This window comes from Neoarius graeffei, chromosome 3 (assembly GCF_027579695.1).
Source record: "Neoarius graeffei isolate fNeoGra1 chromosome 3, fNeoGra1.pri, whole genome shotgun sequence".
Classification (NCBI taxonomy): Eukaryota; Metazoa; Chordata; class Actinopteri; order Siluriformes; family Ariidae; genus Neoarius; species Neoarius graeffei.
The window spans coordinates 67,477,644-67,496,979 of record NC_083571.1 but is presented as its reverse complement, the minus strand read 5'-3'; the positions used below and the strand labels follow the sequence as shown (position 1 = coordinate 67,496,979).

The window sequence follows — 19,336 nt, the reverse complement described above, 5'->3', positions numbered from 1 at the left end:
TTACCAGGGAGTACAGGTGAGAGCCGTGGGGGGTTGACATGTATGGCAACTCACCATTTTTTTCCTAAAATTCTCAAAAAAGCTACAGTGTCATTTATTATTTAAGTTCAAAATAACAATAAGCGGTTTGTGTTGAAAAAGATGGATCAGGTGTGGATGGAGCTTGTTCTCATGCAAGAATCATCATGGAGTCATCAACTTGGGAAAGTACATCACCTGAAAAGTCATCACATTTCTAGTTTTCTAAATATCATCGCAAGTAATCACAGGAAAACAGGAAACAGGAAAAAAGAGGAAAAAACAGGACATTGAAAAAAAACAAAAGAACGGAAATTAACAAAACTAAAGAATTATCACATGGACTGTTGCAAAAACTGCTTAAAGCAGATACGCAGAACCTTTATTTTTAAATACATTTCTGAGTGGATAGTATCTCCATCCTTGACTCTTGTATGCTGCATAAATGGGAATAAAAAATATATATACTTTTGAGAGTTAAAATCGACCGCAAAGTTGGCATTGGAGCTGCCCCGCTGAGCCAGCCAGCCCTGAGTGCATGACGTCACAGCGTTAACCAATTTTAAGGCCAAGGCCTTTGACAGCTATAGACCAAAGTCATATAAATAAAAATTTATGGTGAAAGTAAGAAATAGCATTACCGACTTGCTCAACTAAGACTGATTTGACGTCGTTGATTGCGGGTTGACTCTCCATTAAAACAGGATAGGTGTTATAACTTATGCAACACACATGTACATGCATGCATTTTCACTGATAAAACGTAAAAGGCTAATTAAATAATCAGATGAACTGAGACAATCACATTCTGGAGCAAATTAAATAATCTTATACTGGTAACTTCACACATCACATCACATTATCTCTAGCCGCTTTATCCTTCTACAGGGTCGCAGACAAGCTGGAGCCTATCCCAGCTGACTACGGGCGAAAGGCGGGGTACACCCTGGACAAGTCGCCAGGTCATCACAGGGCTGACACATAGACAACCATTCACACTCACATTCACACCTACGGTCAATTTAGAGTCACCAGTTAACCTAACCTGCATGTCTTTGGACTGTGGGGGAAACCGGAGCACCCGGAGGAAACCCACGCGGACACGGGGAGAACATGCAAACTCCGCACAGAAAGGCCCTCGCCGGCCCCGGGGCTCGAACCCAGGACCTTCTTGCTGTGAGGCGACAGCGCTAACCACTACACCACCGTGCCGCCCCTACCGGTAACTTAAACACACAATACAAGTTACATGTATTAATCTAAATGCAGGTAAACAACGAGTATCGTTGTTTTTGTTGTTTTGTATCCAAATGAGAGTCACATTTTATCCATCTGTGTTCTCGCTTCCTGAAGGCCGATTTTGTGGCCGATTGTTTTGAAACAATCTGACTTTTAGTTGTTCGTTCAGTTCTCCATTCATTCGCTTCTTCCACATAAGGGCGAGATATTGCTGCTGAGGCAAGCATATCCAGCGAAGAAATCAGACGGCTGCTCCACTCATTCTCTATTTTCTCCATACTGAGTATTCCGCCATTACTGCTCGGCTCAGGCAATTACTAAAACCCAGGATGGGACGTCACCGGTTTTAGCAACAACCGCAGGGAGGTCACTGCCCCAGTGACAATATGTCCCGTCCCGTTCCGTCCTGGGTTTTACCAACAACCCTCGGCTCACACTCCAGGAGAACTGGTGCAACTGAACTTACTTTCCTTTTCTTGTAGTTTTCTTTTCCTTTAACTGTTGGTACTGCACCCTCTTTCAATACGGGCTTATAGCCAGCACTCCTCAACAGATCAAAGGTCTCGTACGAGTCTTCAGTAAAATGTGCAGAGCAGAGGAGAGACCACTTCGTAGGCGCTCAATGTGCCCATGAACTTCTCGCAAAACGCGTCCAAATCTTTGCAGTTTGAACATTCTTGGGCCATGAATGCAACATAAATTCACCTTCTGTCATGTTGTTGCACCAGTCAGCAACACATCTACGTGGCATGGCGATAAATTAGCTCAAAATGGAGGATCAGAGTTACAGTCAGCTCTGTGTTTTAGTATAGCGGAAATGGCGATGAGACCGATAGACTTCCTGCTGTGACGTCACAGATGTCAAGGTCATTCACTCACACCGTTACCTATATGAACCATTTCTGACCCCTCACCGAATCCAGGGACACATGTCGGCCGAAACGAATCCGAGATAATCGCAAAAGAAGCATTTTTTTTCGAAATTTGTGATTTTTTGTTTTTTTCCATCATGTACAAGTTGAGATCTTGAAGAATGCAATCAGTATTTCAGATAATAGATTATTTTATTGGAAAAGCATACATTTTTTGTTGCAAATTGTCTCGTTTTTGTCAGGACTGTAGCCTGCTGGGGGGTGTGGGTAAATTACCATATGGGCCATTCACATGATGATTTAAGTCTTTTTTTTTTTTTGCGAATCAGCTGTATGATACGGGCTGAGCGCATGGCTACTTAACTGCATACAGGCATGTAATTTCACTATGGAATGAGTTACTAAACAGAGCGCAGAGGAGCTGGAACACCGCGAAGCAAACAGACACACGGTATTTACATCGGAGATAACCATTTCTAGCAAAAAAAAACGCAACCTCGTTTTCCAGATTGAATGGAATACTTGAATGATCGGATGATACACGGACCGTTCTAGGATTACATTCCATCGGAGGCATTGGTGTGTGCAAGGCGCCGTTTCTCTTTCTGATGGGGTAAGTTTATTAATCTAAGGCTGTGTGGTTATTTTTGCATGTAACGGAGAGTGTTGTGGTTTGGTTAAGCCTAGGTCACAACCGGACGTACGATTTTTTGGCCGTGTGATTTTTGGCGTTTCCCAAATCGCTGCGTTTTTTTTTTTTGTTCACGGAGAAAGATGCGCATTGGCCATAAGTTTGTCTTGCAACCTGAAAAAAACGTAAGCACCCGTATAGTTTGTTTGACATGACAAAGAACCTCTGCGGCCGGTCTGCGGCTCGAAAATCAGCACTTCACACGCGTGCTCTCGTGCTTTTCACACGCGCGCTCTCGTGCGTTTCATGTGCGCTCTCCGTGTGTTTCTTGTGTTTTTTGCATGTAGACCGGCCGTAGGAGCACGGTACCGTACGGCCGGTTGTGACCGAGGCTTTACATGAAACTAGTGTTGTGTTAGTTGTGTCATCATCGTGCTATCTTTCTTTCTTACGGTGTGAGTAATTTTTCAACCACAAAACGTTAAAGTATACTTTAGGACTTATTTTTGTACTTCATAATTGTGTTGGGCATACTTTGCATGGAAGGAAAATTGACGTGGTGATCTTTGTTTACATGAAAGTAGTATCGTGCTAGCTCGTAGGGGGTAGAGCTTTCCTTAATGTCATGCAGATGAGCAGCATTATGTGCCCGCCCTACACCCAGAGTAACTGAGATGGAAAACTTTGAGGGCGCTTTTCTCCCTTTTCTGTTTTAAGAAGTATACACTTTCAAAAGGCCACACATTCTTCAAATATTGTCAGATCTCCACATGGAAGGCATCATTGGAAAGCTTAGAAACTGTACTTTCTGAATCTTTCAATAACTCAAAATGCCCCCGGGCAGACATGTGTCCCTGGATTCTGTGATCTGCCACATTTTAATCGTAAAAATTATATTAGATAACACTTAAAACTATTCCTATTCTATTCTTGAGGTCTCAAGACATTTATAAACAAAAAGTGAGGCCATGGTTCTGCATATCGCCTTTAAAGACAACTGGACAGATAAGAATGTGTTCATTAGGGCGGGGCGATACAATAATACAATATATACAATATTAATATCGTCATCAAATAAGCAATGATAAAATTTACTGAGATATATTATAGGCATCATGGTCTCTCATCTCATCTCATTATCAATAGCCGCTTTATCCTGTTCTACAGGGTCGCAGGCAAGCTGGACCCTATCCCAGCTGACTACAGGCGAAAGGCAGGGTACACCCTGGACAAGTCGCCAGGTCATCACAGGGCTGACACATAGACACAGACAACCATTCACACTCACATTCACACCTACGGTCAATTTAGAGTCACCAGTTAACCTAACCTGCATGTCTTTGGACTGTGGGAGAAACCGGAGCACCCGGAGGAAACCCACGCGGACACGGGGAGAACATGCAAACTCCGCACAGAAAGACCCTCGCCGGCCACGGGGCTCGAACCGGCATCATGGTATTTTTTGTAATTATATGTTTTGGGGTGGGCGGCACGGTGGTGTAGTGGTTAGCGCTGTCGCCTCACAGCAAGAAGGTCCTGGGTTCGAGCCCCGGGGCCGGCGAGGGCCTTTCTGTGTGGAGTTTGCATGTTCTCCCCGTGTCCGCGTGGGTTTCCTCCGGGTGCTCCGGTTTCCCCCACAGTCCAAAGACATGCAGGTTAGGTTAACTGGTGACTCTAAATTGACCGTAGGTGTGAATGTGAGTGTGAATGGTTGTCTGTGTCTATGTGTCAGCCCTGTGATGACCTGGCGACTTGTCCAGGGTGTACCCCGCCTTTCGCCCATAGTCAGCTGGGATAGGCTCCAGCTTGCCTGCGACCCTGTAGAAGGATAAAGCGGCTAGAGATGAGATGTTTTGGGGTTTTTTGTTTGTTTATTTTTCGAAATCATGTTCATGTGACTGGACCTTGGAAGCAGCTGATTTGATGTTTATTTGTTTTGTAAAATGTGTACAGATTTTCTTTCCCTCCATTTCCAGGTTCATTTCTTTCGGTAGACTATAAATAAAAGTCTCATCAAAACTTGTTTTTAACTCAACGACTGCTTTGTTTGGCAGGTTGGATTGTTAAACCTAAATATGGTGATACATGTCATGCGCTGGAGAAATGTCTTCCAGTATTGTGCTATCTGTCATATGGCCACACCCCTAGTGTTAAGTCTCCGCCTCAACACTCATGCATATTAATAATCCTAATTAACATCCAATTAATGTATCAAATGCATCAGGTTAATTTTTACACAGAAGATATCAAGGAATCAGGACAACTTAAATATGTGTGTGTGTGTGTGTGTGTGTGTGTGTGTGTGTGTGTGTGTGTGTGTGTGTTGGATACAGAATGATCAAGAGGAAAATAAATTGCATTATGACAGTACACACCAATAAACTCGTTTGTGTCTCTCTCAGTTTTTCTCTCACACACTGAGTCTTTGCACACACACACACACACACACCACCATGAAAAATGAACATTCCATCCAGCCCACTAGCAGTCCTTCGTAACATTCCAACACAATCAATGACAGCTCCAGACAATGCAGTGATGAAGTCAGGCAACGGAGTGTAAAATACCACACACGCACACATGCACACACACGCACACACACCGAGTGTTACACCGCAGCACAACTCCTCATATAATCAATATGTTTCTCTACTGTGAGAAAGAAACACTTTTCTTTCTTTTTTTAAAAAATCAGGAACGTGTTAATGTCACACAAGGAACAAAAGAAGTCAAAGAAAGAAAGAAAGAAAGAAAGAAAGAAAGAAAGAAAGAAAGAAAGAAAGAAAGAAAGAAACATTTGACTAAAATGATAGAAAGAAAAAAATGAAGAGAGAAACAACTATTGTTCAAAAATAACAAAGAAAGAAAAGAAAACTGAGTCAAAAGGAAAGAAACAAAAAATGTAGGTAAATAAAGATAGATAGATAGATAGATAGATAGATAGATAGATAGATAGATAGATAGATAGATAGATAGATAGATAGATAGATGACTTTTCTTCTTTCACTGTGAGGGGACATCTACAACATTAAATGCAACTATGGTATAAACAGATAAACATGACCACTTTTTGTAAAAAAATGACATAAAGAAAGAAAAAGAAAACTGAGTAAGGAAAGAAACAAAAATGTAGAGAAAGAAAGAAAGAAAGAAAGAAAGAAAGAAAGAAAGAAAGAAAGAAAGAAAGAAAGAAAGAAAGAAAGAACAGAATATGAGAGAAAGTGTTTTTTTTTCAAAAGAGAGAGAATGACGAAAGCAATGGAGTTGTTTGAAATCATCAGGGTTGAACAGCTTCACATTTTTATGCCACACATCACGTCTCAGTGTAACGACGACCCGGACAGAGCGTGAACTTTACATCTTACTGAAATCATCTCCAGATCATTAACTCCAGCAGAGTGGAATTATTAAATAATATTGGCTGGCTTTATTCGTGGTCTATCAGGTATATTCCATTCATCTAGCACGATACTGAACGAGTTGAAGACTAGTTGCTGAATGGAATATATCTGATATGTCACGAAAAAAGCCAGACGATATTATTATTATTATTACACATACACATTCTTTTTGGGTATTCAACGCATCTTTCTCTTTCAAAATTCTCTCAAAATCTTCTGTATTTAATGGTGGCCATGTTTGTTTACAAATTGTCACAGTTGCCCGTCAGCACGGAAGTTTTATGTCTCTGACGTGTGATGTCATGTTGTCTTTACAACCATGCGATATCGTAAACCATATTCAACGCTCATTCTCCACTGGGTAGAGTGACGTAATACACGTAGGATAAGTGATATGATGACAATATTGCGTGCTATCAAACCAAATGAATGAAACCTGCTAGAAGGGAATAGAACACGTTTTTATTCCATTGAGAACATGTCCTGTATGTATAATAATAATAATAAATAATAAAACTAATAAAAGTGACGTGTTCACCAAGTTCTCACCATTACACTCGTCTATAACGACTGGAACACATTCTCTTCTTCCTGCTCTTCTCTTCCTGTTCTTTTCTTCCTGCTCTCTTCCTTTCTGCTCTTTTCTTCCTGTTCTCTTCTCTTCCTGTTCTCTTATTCCTGTACTTCACTTCCTGCTCTCTTCTCTTCCTGTTCTTCTCTTGCTCTTCTCTTCCTGTATCCTTATCTTCCTGTACCCTTCTCTTCCTGTTCTCTTCCTGTACTCTTCTCTTCCTGTTCTCTTATTCCTGCACTTCTCTTCTGGCTTTCTTCTCTTCCTGTTCTCTTCTCTTGCCCTTCTCTTCCTGCTCTCTTCCTGTTCTCTTCTCGTACTTCTCTTCCTGTTCTCTTCTCTTCCTGTTCTTCTCTTGCTCTTCTCTTCCTGTTCTTCCCTTCCTGCTCTCTTCTCTTCCTGTTCTTCTCTTGCTCTTCTTTTCCTGCTCTCTTCTCTTCCTGTTCTTCTCTTGCTCTTCTTTTCCTGCTCTCTTCTCTTCCTGTTCTTCTCTTGCTCTTATCTTCCTGCTCTTTTCTCTTCCTGTTCTTCTCTTCTTGCTCTTCTCTTCCTGTTCTTCTCTTGCTCTCTTCTCTTGCGCTTCTCTTCCTGTTCTTCTCTTGCTCTTCTCTTCCTGTTCTCTTCTCTTCCTGTTCTTCTCTTGTTCTTCTCTTCTTGCTCTCTTCTCTTCCTGTTCTTCTCTTGCTCTTCTCTTCCTGTTCTCTTCTCTTCCTGCTCTCTTCTCTTCCTGTTCCTCTCTTCCTGCTCCTAAACCCCCTAAACTTCTCTCTCCATCTCCTTCAGACTTTACACCGCTGTATAAATCTCCACTTTAAACGTGTTAAAGAGCGAGGAGAAATTTCTCCATGTTGTTTTTGTGGTGACAGATGAACTCCATTTCTCGGTTTTGGGATTGGAGCAGGATAAAGAGCCGAACAGAGCAGACCATCAGATTATTCTCAGCTGTAATTACTGCTCCAGATCAAACGAATGAAAAGTCTGACTCATTTATTTCTAGGGAAACATAACCAGCAACAACCAGCGGGAGAAAATAATCCAGGATTTATTCACGACGACTGGAGTGGGACCAAGCCACAGCTCCACCCACTGAGAGTCACAGGTAAATGATACAGTAATGAATGAAACAGTCAGTGTGGTGTTGGCATCGGAAAATAATCAACAAACAGAGCGGAGTGATGAGGCAGAATGACTGCTGCCACCTCAATAACAGCATGACAGAGTGTTTTATTCCTCTTATACCGTTGCACTTTACCAGCGATCACAACATACGGTCTGTTTATTAACAGGCAGTACTTTTTATCTGTTCGAGTTTCATTTAATGGTGTGTAATGTCCACTGAACACGTTTGTTCCTGTTATCACTTATATTATAGCAGCTAAAGTCATTCAATTACTTTCTCTTCAGATTCATAAGAAATAAAGAAAAGAACCGATAAACAAGAACAAATAAAACATATGAAAAGAAAGAAAGAAAGAAAGAAAGAAAGAAAGAAAGAAAGAAAGAAAGACCTATAAAACGTTGTTTCCTCACTTTCTTTGAAATTAATAAGACTAAAAAAAAGCCCTCTGTGATAAAAGCATTCACCCCTCTGTCCAGGAAAAATAATAAACTGATCAATGATAACAAATAAACAAATAATTAAAGAAAAGGAAATAAATGAAACAATAAAATGAACAGGACAGATAAAAAATAAAAAGGAATAAACTACAAATCATGGTACAAAATGTAAGAATAAAAAGAAGCAAAATAAAATAAAAAAGAAAAAAGGAAACAAAAAAACAAACAAAAATATTGTGTGATTTAATAAATGCTGTGACGTAAAACTCAGAGGAACAGGACAGTTAGCTTAGCACTGCTACGTATTACAGACAAAACCACCATGAAGACACAGAACAGATGGTGTCTCATTCAAACTGTGAACCTATACAAACATGGCAGGAAGGTGGAAGTGTGAGGCGAGAATGTAGTAATATGAGATGGGAATGTAAAAAGATGAGGTAGGAATGTAGTAAAGTGAGGTGGGAATGTGGAAATGTGAGGTATGTACAGTGGCATGCAAAGGTTTGGGCACCCTTACTGAAAATGTCTGTTACTGTGAATAGTTAAGTGAGCAGAAGATGAACTGTTCACCAAAAGGCATGAAGGTAAAGACGACACATTTCTTTTCAGCATTTTCTGCAAGATTTGTGTATTATTTTTTGTTTTGTACAATTGGAGAGTGAAAAAAGAAAAGGAACACCATGCGAAAGTTTGGACACCCCAATACATTTGAGTTCTCAGGTAACTTTTACCAAGGTTCCAGACCTTAATTAGCTTATTGAGCTGTGGCTTGTTCAAATTCTTCATTAGGAAAGGTCAGATGATGCAGATTTCAAAGCTGTATAAATTCTCTGACTCCTCAAACTTGTCCCTAAAATCAACAGCCATGGGCTCCTCTAAGCAACTCCCTCGCATTCTGAATAATAACATAATTGATGCTCACAAAGCAGGAGAAGGCTACAAGAACATAGCAAAGTGTTTTCAAGTAGCTGTTTCCTCAGATTGTAATGTTATTAAGAAATGGCAGTTAACAGAAACAGTGGAGATCAAGGTGAGGTCTGGAAGATGAAGAAAACTTTCTGAAAGAACTGCTCGTTGGATTGCTAGAAAGGTAAATAAAAAACCCTGTTTGACTGCAAAAGACCTTCAGAAAGATTTAGCAGACCCTGGAGTGGTGGTGCACTGTTCTACTATGCAGCGACACCTGAACAAATATGACCTTCATGGAAGAGTCATCAGAAGAAAACCTTTCCTGCATCCTAGCCACAAAATTCAGCATCTGAAGTTTGCAAATGAACATCTAAATAAGCCTGATGCATTTTGGAAACAAGTCCTGTGGACTGATGAAATCAAAATAGAACTTGTTGGCCACAGTGTGCAAAAAGTTTGGAGAAAAAAGGGTGCCAAATTCCAGGAAAAGAACACCTCTCCAACTCTGAAGCATGGGTGTGGATCAATCATGCTTTGAGGTTGTGTTGCAGCCAGTGGCACAGGGCACATTTCATTGGTCGAGGGAAGCATGGATTCGAATAAATACCAGCAAATTCTGGAAACAAACATCACACCATCTGTAAAAAAGTTGAAGTTAAAAAGAGAATGGGTCCTACAATAAGACGATGATCCAAAGCACACCTCAAAATCTACAATGGAATACCTCAAGAGGCACAAGCTGAAGGTTTTGCCCTGGCCCTCAGTCCCTTGACCTAAACATCATTGAAAATCTGTGGGTAGATCCCAAAAGAGCAGTGCATGCAAGACAGCCCAAGAAACTTGTAGAACTGGAAGCCTTTTGCAAGGACAAATGTGTGAAAATTCCCCAGGTAAGAACTGAAAGATTATTAGCTGGCTACAAAAAGTGTTTACAAGCTGCAATACTTGCCAAAGGGGGTGTTACTAGGTACTAACCATGCAGGGTGCCCAAACTTTTGCTTCGGGCCCTTTTCCTTTTTTGTCATTTTGAAAATATAAAAGATGAAAATAAAAAATTGTTTTTGCTTAAAATTTAAAGGGAATGAGTCATCTTTAACTTTATGCCTTTTGGAGATCATTTCATCTTCAACTTGCTTAACTGTTCACAGTAACAGCAATTTTGACTAGGGGTGCCCAAAATTGTGCATACCATTGTATGTTGAAACTTGAAGCGGGAATGTAGAAACATGAGGTGTGAATGTGGAAATGTGAGGCAGGAATGTGGAAGTGTGAGATGGGAATGTTGAAACATGAGGTGGGTTTGTTGAAACTTGAGGTGGGAATGTGGAAATGTGAGCTGGGAATGTTGAAACGGGAGGCGGGAATGTTGAAGTGTGAGGCAGGTATGTTGAAATTTGATATGGGAATGTGGAAACGTGAGGCGGGAATGTGGAAATGTGAGACATGAATGTCGTAACATGAGACAGGAATGTGGAAATGTGAGGGGGAAATGTGGAAACGTCAAGAGGGAATGTTGAAATGTGAGGGGGGAATGCAGTAATGTGAGATGGGAATGTTGAAACATGAAGCAGGAATGTGGAAATGTGAGGCAGGAATGTGGAAACATGAGGCGGGAATGTTGAAACATGAGGGGGGATATTGAAACATGAGGTGGGAATGTGGAAACGTCAGGAGGGAATGTTGAAATGTGAGGGGGGAATGCAGTAATGTGAGATGGAAATGTTGAAACATGAGGCAGGAATGTGGAAACGTGAGGCGGGAATGTTGAAACGTGAGGGGGATGTTGAAATGTGAGGGGGAATGTGGAAATGTGAGACATTAATGTTGTAACATGAGACAGGAATGTGGAAATGTGAGACGGGAATGTTGAAACGTGAGGGGGAAATGTGGAAACGTGAGGGGGGAATGTAGAAACGTGAGAGGGGAATGCAGTAATGTGAGATGGGAATGTTGAAACATGAGGCGGGAATGTGGAAACGTGAGGGGGATGTTGAAATGTGAGGGGGAATTTTGAAACGTGAGGTGGGAATGTGGAAACGTGAGGGGGGAATGCAGTAATGTGAGATGGGAATGTTGAAACATGAGGCAGGAATGTGGAAACGTGAGGCGGGAATGTTGAAACGTGAGGGGGGAAGTTGAAATGTGAGGGGGAATGTTGAAACATGAGGTGGGAATGTGGAAACGTGAGGTGGGAATGTGGAAGCATGAGGGGGGATGTTGAAATGTGAGGCGGGAATGTGGAAATGTCAGGAGGGAATGTTGAAATGTGAGGGGGGAATGCAGTAATGTGAGATGGGAACGTTGAAACGTGAGGCAGGAATGTGGAAACGTGAGGAGGGAATGTTGAAACGTGAGGGGGATGTTGAAATGTGAGGGGGAATGTTGAAACATGAGGTGGGAATGTGGAAACGTGAGGTGGGAATGTTGAAATGTGAGGGGGGAATGCAGTAATGTGAGGTGGAAATGTTGAAACTTGAGGCAGGAATGTTGAAACGTGAGGTGGGAAAGTGGAAACATGAGGGGGATGCTGAAATGTGAGGCAGGAATGTGGAAATGTGGGGCAGGAATGTTGAAACGTGAGGGGGAATGTTGAAACATGAGGTGGGAATGTAGTAACGTGAGGTGGGAATGTGGAAACGTGAGGTGGGAATGTGGTAACGTGAGGTGGGAATGTAGTAATGTGAGGCAGGAATGTTGAAACGTGAGGCGGGAATGTTGAGACGTGAGGCAGGAATACGTGAGGCTTGAATGGACAAACATCAGCTATAATTTTCATGTCCAGTTTCTGGCTGATGAAACAACTGTTTGTTTGTCTAATTGTTCCAGCAGTCTGATGGCAAGCCTCCAAAAGAAAACACATCTATAAGCCCAGAGGTATGGCATTCCGGCTCGGATCAGAGCACAGTGCTGGGAGAAAGGAGAAGCTCAGCTCCAGTCTCCACAGCTCTGGAGTTGAAGAGCTCTCTGGTCTGTTGGTGTTGTCAAAACATATGCAAATGGTGGGAATGGTGTAAAGGTCATGGGTCATGGGCCACACCCTCAGTGTCCTGCATTCTGACACTTTGGGAAGATTTTGGGAAACTGAAAGCTCAAATGTGACTCAAACATAAAAGCAGAGTTTTCTAAATGATCCCTGTGAGTGTGGAGTCCGTGTAAAGCTGCAGCACCAAACACAACCCTACAGCTGCTCTCGTCTTCTGTTTTTATTCCCTCGCTCCAGAATCTGTCTGTTGTTTTTGTCATCCAGTGTTTTCTCTCTCATCCCCCCAGTCCTCTCTCCCACATCCCGAGCCAGGAGCACACTCTGAGGGGTGGAGCCGATGGGTTGTGTGTTCTCCCCTCACCCACCCTATTGTCTAATCTCTCTCCATCTTTCTCTCCTCTTCTCTCTCTGTTATTGTTCTGTTCAGCTGCTGTTTATCTGCCCATCTGTCTATCTGCCCATCTGTCTGTCTGCCTCTCACTTTGCCTCTCTGACATTTTTCCTTTAACATCTGATGGAAATCTCCAAAAGCTCTTCCCATGTGATGTTTCACTCTGCTTTTCCTCACACATTCATTCCCAGTCTCACGTTCCCATCCCTGTCTCTGGGATTATTTCAGAATGAGATTGGTTTTCTACTCCTGAGGCTTTAATCAGAAGTTTCACTGAAATTCACTTCACTGATCTCTGACCTCATCACTTCACATCACAACACACTGCGTGGATTTACATCCAAATTCCAACAAAGAACAGAACACAGAGCTGCACATCAGTGTGAAGGGCCAGAAGGGTGTGTGTTCCGCACCACACCGCAGAAAATGAAGAAAGAAAGAAAGAAAGAAAGAAAGAAAGAAAGAAAGAAAGAAAGAAAGAAAGAAAGAAAGAAAGAACATTCAAAAGACAGAAAAAGAAATGGAGAGAAAATGTGCATGCAAGAAAAAAGGAATAACAAAAAAGAGAAATACGAGAGAAAAGTAACAAAAAAGAAAGAATGAAAGGATGAGTGTAAGTGCTGGAGATGTTTTTTTCTGTATGAATCTCTGAAGAAAGAAAGAAAGAAAGAAAGAAAGAAAGAAAGAAAGAAAGAAAGAAAGAAAGAAAATTGAGTAAAAAGGAAAGAAAGAAACATTAAGACAGACAGACAGATATTATTTCTTCTTGAGGGGATGACCACAAACTTAAATTTGGCTATAAACAGATAAAAACAACATTGTCTCATTCTTTAAAGAATAAAAAGTTGTAATAATCAGCGAGTCGCTGTGATGGAAGAGGAATAAAACCCGTCACTTCGATTTGCTCCGCTGCTGATTATTTCCCCAAATCAGTACAACACAGCGTTTTATTCCTGACTGAAGGACACTGGCACTTATTCCAACTGTGTGCCGAGTCCAGAGCGCTGACCTGGAGACACCATGATGACCACACACACACACACACACACACACACACACACACTTACTTCCAGAGAAAAGAAAGTCACTTTTTAACACACTGCAGAAGAGCCAGTTGGCACGGAAACGGATTATTGGGGCTCAGAAACATATGACGAGTGGGTGGACAAGACGCAGCAGTCTGCAGCACCAGTTACCTCTTTCAACTTTCCAAAAATAAACTTTTTTTAATTTCAATGTAAGAAAATATCCATTAGAAAACTGTTACCCACCAACACACCCATTCATACAGGGTTCTTTGCTGCACTTTGGTCTTAACCAAGTAACAGGGTGGAGTTTTTCACACACAGATAGCAAATGCACAAAACATAGTTGATGAGCATCAAGGACAACACAAAGGACAATCTAATAATTATTACTTAAAAAAGTAAATCTACTTTCAGTCCAGAATCTGTGTGACAGGGGTTGAATGTAACCTCATCAGTCGTATCACGACACACTAAATATCCGAGAAATTAAAGAAACTAAAACACATAACTTCATTTTCTTCTTCTTGTGATCTTAAGAACGTGTGACTTGTTTAATATTCCAAATATTCCATAAGGGCTGCAATGATCTGGTGACTTGTCCAGGGTGGACCCCGCCTCTCACCCACAGTCAGCTGGGATAGGTTCCAGCTTGCCCACGACCCTGCACAGGATAAGCGGTTACGGATATTCCATAAGGGTGAATGTTATGTTTTATGGAACAGGGACGGATGAATGTTTAAAATGTAGTTCTAGTGAACTGAAGCTATAGCTGCGTAATAAATAAATCAGATAAATGTCGATTCATGTCTCATGGTAAAGTAGAGCAGTGTTACGGTAAGAATATATCACGTGAGAACGCAGACGTGATACGAAAATAATCCCCACCGGAGTGTTTTATTACTTTTATACTACAGCATTTTGCCAATATTTACAATGTTCAATTTATAATAAACAACACATCACACTTTTTATCTGTTTAGAGCTAGGTTCAGTGTTATGGAACGTCGATACATGATACAAGTCAGTTCCTGTTCTCACTTATGTTAAAGCAGCTATAAACTTCCATTCCTTCACCATCCTTTCTTTATTCTCTCTCGAAGGCAGTTTGTTGTGTTACAAAGAAACCGCAAAGAAGTGTAAACTCCTTAACAGATTTACATCTGACTGGGACAAAGCGCTGACACTGGAGGCTCCTTACATAAATGTTACCATATCAACAATTAAAAAGCTGTTACTCTAGAAATGATCACGTATCTACAAGAACGAGCACTTTGCTTTACCTTTACGAGAAACCTGTGATTTATCATACGTTCAGAACCATACTGTTATCTCATCTCATTATCTCTAGCCGCTTTATCCTTCTACAGGGTCGCAGGCAAGCTGGAGCCTATCCCAGCTGACTACGGGTGAAAGGCGGGGTACACCCTGGACAAGTCGCCAGGTCATCACAGGGCTGACACATAGACACAGACAACCATTCACACTCACATTCACACCTACGGTCAATTTAGAGTCACCAGTTAACCTAACCTGCATGTCTTTGGACTGTGGGGAAAACCGGAGCACCCGGAGGAAACCCACGCAGACACGGGGAGAACATGCAAACTCCACACAGAAAGGCCCTCGCCGGCCCCGGGGCTCGAACCCAGGACCTTCTTGCTGTGAGGCGACAGCGCTAACCACTACACCACCGTGCCGCCCATACTGTTATCGAATCTGAGAATTCAACCATGCTGTCGTGTAAATAAATAAATAAACATCACGAGTGTTAATCTCATCTCATCTCATTATCTCTAGCCGCTTTATCCTGTTCTACAGGGTCGCAGGCAAGCTGGAGCCTATCCCAGCTGACTACGGGCGAAAGGCAGGGTACACCCTGGACAAGTCGCCAGGTCATCACAGGGCTGACACATAGACACAGACAACCATTCACACTCACATTCACACCTACGGTCAATTTAGAGTCACCAGCTAACCTAACCTGCATGTCTTTGGACTGTGGGGGAAACCGGAGCACCTGGAGGAAACCCACGCAGACACGGGGAGAACATGCAAACTCCACACAGAAAGGCCCTCGCCGGCCCCGGGGCTCGAACCCAGGACCTTCTTGCTGTGAGGTGACAGCGCTAACCACTACACCACCGTGCCGCCCTACGAGTGTTAATATGACAAGAAAACAAAATGAAAAGTAGCAACAAAACGTGTTTATTTTCTTTTTCCGCTTGTGACACGAAAACCTGAAATCTGCTCGTCCGAGCATTCGAGCTTCTGATCTGTCTCCAGATCGAAACGGAAACAAGAATCAAGTGTATAAGTTGTGTACGAAGAAACCTATCGTTGTTTGTCCCACTTTTTTAACCGTATTGACTGTAAACATGTAGCGAGTGAGGAATGAAAGCTGTCTCTGTCTCTATCTCTCCATTCTCCTGCTTGTTTATTCTCCGGTCAAAAAAAAAGTTTCAGCTGCTAAATCGGGTCTGTGGTGTGTCACATCGTCCGGATTCCTTCTCCGAGCTCCGGTTACGATGGCACACAGCCGTGAAAATCCGGTGTGGGAAAGCAGGGAGGAAAGATCTGCTGTAACGAGACACCAGGAGAGATGGAGAGATATTTGGATGAAAAAAAATAGTGGGTGGTAATTACACACACACTCATACACACACACAATATCTGCAATACTTTCTTGCTCATGGTGTTGCTCCAGAGGAACTCAACCTTAACACTAGAACTCATCCTCTTCCTCTTCTGTGCTTTCAAGAAACTTCTGAAAAATAAAAATAAACGAGTAGCCGTGGACAAGAAACAGAGGAATAAATGCAGCAGCATCACCTCCAGGATCAACACAATGATGAGGAGACAAAGGCGCGCGGGATCTCGGACAGAAGCAGCGCGTGCAACCCGGATACGCATTACCGCATCCTGCACAGCTGCATCACATCTTCCTGTTTGTTTGTTTGTTTGTTTGCTTCCCTTCATCCTTAATCAGAAATGAAGTCGGGTGTGCTGAGGTTAGCACGCATGCTAGCAGGCTAACTTGTCAGGAGACCAAGGATGGATGGATGGATGGAGAAAGAAGGATGGATGGATAGAAGGATGCAGCTTGCACATGACGGAGCATCACCAAAACCCAAAACGGTCTATTTGCATTCTGCATTTTGCGCGCGCACATAATAATAATAATAATAATAATAATAATAATAATAATAATAATAATGGCACATCCCACTCCAGAATAAGAGAGAGAGAGAGAGAGAGAGAGAGAGAGAGAGAGAGACCCACGCCTAGCTCCAGGAGGATCCTTTACCTTCTGAGATGAGAGAGAGAGAGAGCGAGCGCGAGGTTCTTCCTTTAGAAATAGAAGAGACAGGAATAAATAAATAATGATAAAAAATATATATATAATATATAAACACGCCTCCTGGAAACACCGGAAACAGGGAATAAAATCCTCCTGGTGCGAGCTGCAGCTGTGCAGAAACGGCTCGGCTCGGTGTCGGTCACAGGGAGGAGAGGAGAGGAGATGTTCTGCTCTGCTCGTGTCTCTGGTGCCGCTCCCTGCCAAATAATGACACCCTTCTACAGAAAAGCAGGTGCCGAGGGCGCGTGCACGGTGCGCGCTCACGCTCGGGAATACGAACCACCACTCAGGCCGTGTGGAGGGGGAGCTGAGGGGTTCGCGCATGCGCAGTGCGGCAGCACTCTGAGCGCAACCGAGTGTGAGCCGGGAGCGACATCAGTCCTGCCAAATAGTGAGAGAGGGAAAGAGGGGGCGCTGGCTCAGCGGTGTGTGAGCTGACAGCAGAGAACTGGGGTTATTTCCTGAAAGAAAGAAAGAAAGAAAGAAAGAAAGAAAGAAAGAAAGAAAGAAAGTCGCTTGACAGTACATGTGGTACATTTAGGACTACAAATGTAAAAAAAAAAAAAAAAACTGAATAAATTATTTTCAACTCAACATTTCTCAGACACTCTTTACCAGCCTAAAATAAACACCTTACAACAACCTGGAAATATTTACAAAAGTTAAAACATCACAAAGAAATTGAATGAAAATTTCACAAACTAAAAACATTTTGGGGCGGCACGGTGGTGTAGTGGTTAGCGCTGTCGCCTCTCAGCAAGAAGGTCCGGGTTCGAGCCCCGTGGCCGGCGAGGGCCTTTCTGTGCGGAGTTTGCATGTTCTCCCCGTGTCTGCATGGGTTTCCTCCCAAAGACATGCAGGTTAGGTTAACTGGTGACTCTAAATTGACCGTAGATGAAGAAGAAACCTGTATTTGTCACATGCACACTTCAAGCACAGTGAAATTCATCTTCTGCATTTAACCCATCTGAAGCAGTGAACACACGCAGAGCAGTGGGCAGCCCAGAGCGCCTGGGGAGCAGTCAGGGGTTCAGTACCTTGCTGAAGGGCACCTCAGCCCAAGGCCACCCAAAGTCGACCTAACTGCATGTCTTTGGATTGTGGGGGAAACCGGAGCACCCAGAAGAAACCCACACAGACACGGGGAGAACATGCAAACTCCACACAGAAAGGCCCTCGCCGGCCGCTGGGTTCGAACCAGGAACCTTCTTGTTGTGAGGCAACCGTGCTAACCGCTACACCACCGTGCCGCCCAGGTGTGAATGTGCGTGTGAATGGTTGTGATGACCTGGCGACTTGTCCAGGGTGTACCCCGCCTTTCGCCCGTAGTCAGCTGGGATAGGCTCCAGCTTGCCTGCGACCCTGTAGAACAGGATAAAGCGGCTACAGATAATGAGATGAGATGAGATGAACTTATTTATGTAGGGGGGTTGCCATGTCGTAACCATAGTAACCATCTTCCCCCTTTCACTGTACAGCGTTGAACACACCAATCCCTGTACTCGATGCCATGTTCTATCTTCGCCCATTCTTCTGACTCCCTGTAATGGTATTGGATACAGAGATGATACCAAATACAGTGACATCACGACTGTGCTTTAAACCCGCGGCGCAAGGGCGGGTGGTGCATAAGGGCGATTGGGCGACGCACTGCCAAAATGAAAAAAAAAAAGTTATTTTTTTTTTTAAACAAACTTTCACCACTGCTGCTCTAGGCCGTTTTAATCTGTCTCTGGGTATCATTGTCCAATCAGGGTGGTCTTGCTTCTAGAGTACCACCCCTTTTGGGGCGATTTCAGTCACGTTGAAAATCGCCCAAGAGTTCACTGATAGAGTCCCATGTTAATATTTTTTTTTCTCCTGACTGACACTTCAATGCAATCTCTATGGGTTCCAGGGGGGCTCGCCCTAACGTGCTTACGTCACTGCGAAGCGCGGCAAAGTTGCGTTCGATCCGCTCAGTTTCTGAGGTGAGATGGATGTGGAAAGCAATTCAGTGCGGTCTTTAAAAGAAGTTCCATTTAGTCAGCGATCAAATCAAGTTAAATTGGCAACAAAACAAGCTGGACCCCCCTCGACCAAATCTAAACATACCGTAAAACAAATTTCGACAAAGGGAGGGAAATCATATACTCGAGGTTTTACTTCAACATGGTCCCAGCGCAAATCCTGGCGAGCTGACTGCGAGGACGCCTCAGCGGTTTTCTGCTCCCTCTGCTTACTTTTCCACCCTGGAGGTGGCTCCACAGACAACACTGCTTGGACGGTCACTGGAGTTTCGGACATGCATCATTTGTCAGAGAAAATAAAAAAACATGAGTCATTAAAGATTCACATGGGCAGCTGCCTGAAATTTTCGGCTTTTGGGAGAGTGA

The 19,336-nt window shown here is 43.0% G+C and overlaps 1 protein-coding gene across 1 annotated transcript in view; it reads right to left on the bottom strand.

Annotated features, from left to right (window-relative positions):
• Positions 1–16,957, bottom strand: part of ctnna2 (catenin (cadherin-associated protein), alpha 2) — a 699,326-nt gene extending 682,369 nt beyond the window's left edge. Inside the window, exon 1 of the mRNA XM_060915970.1 lies at positions 16,908–16,957. The gene's annotated coding sequence lies outside the window, so the exon portion shown is untranslated. The remainder of the gene's footprint in view (positions 1–16,907) is intronic.
• Between the last annotated feature and the right edge of the window lie 2,379 nt (positions 16,958–19,336).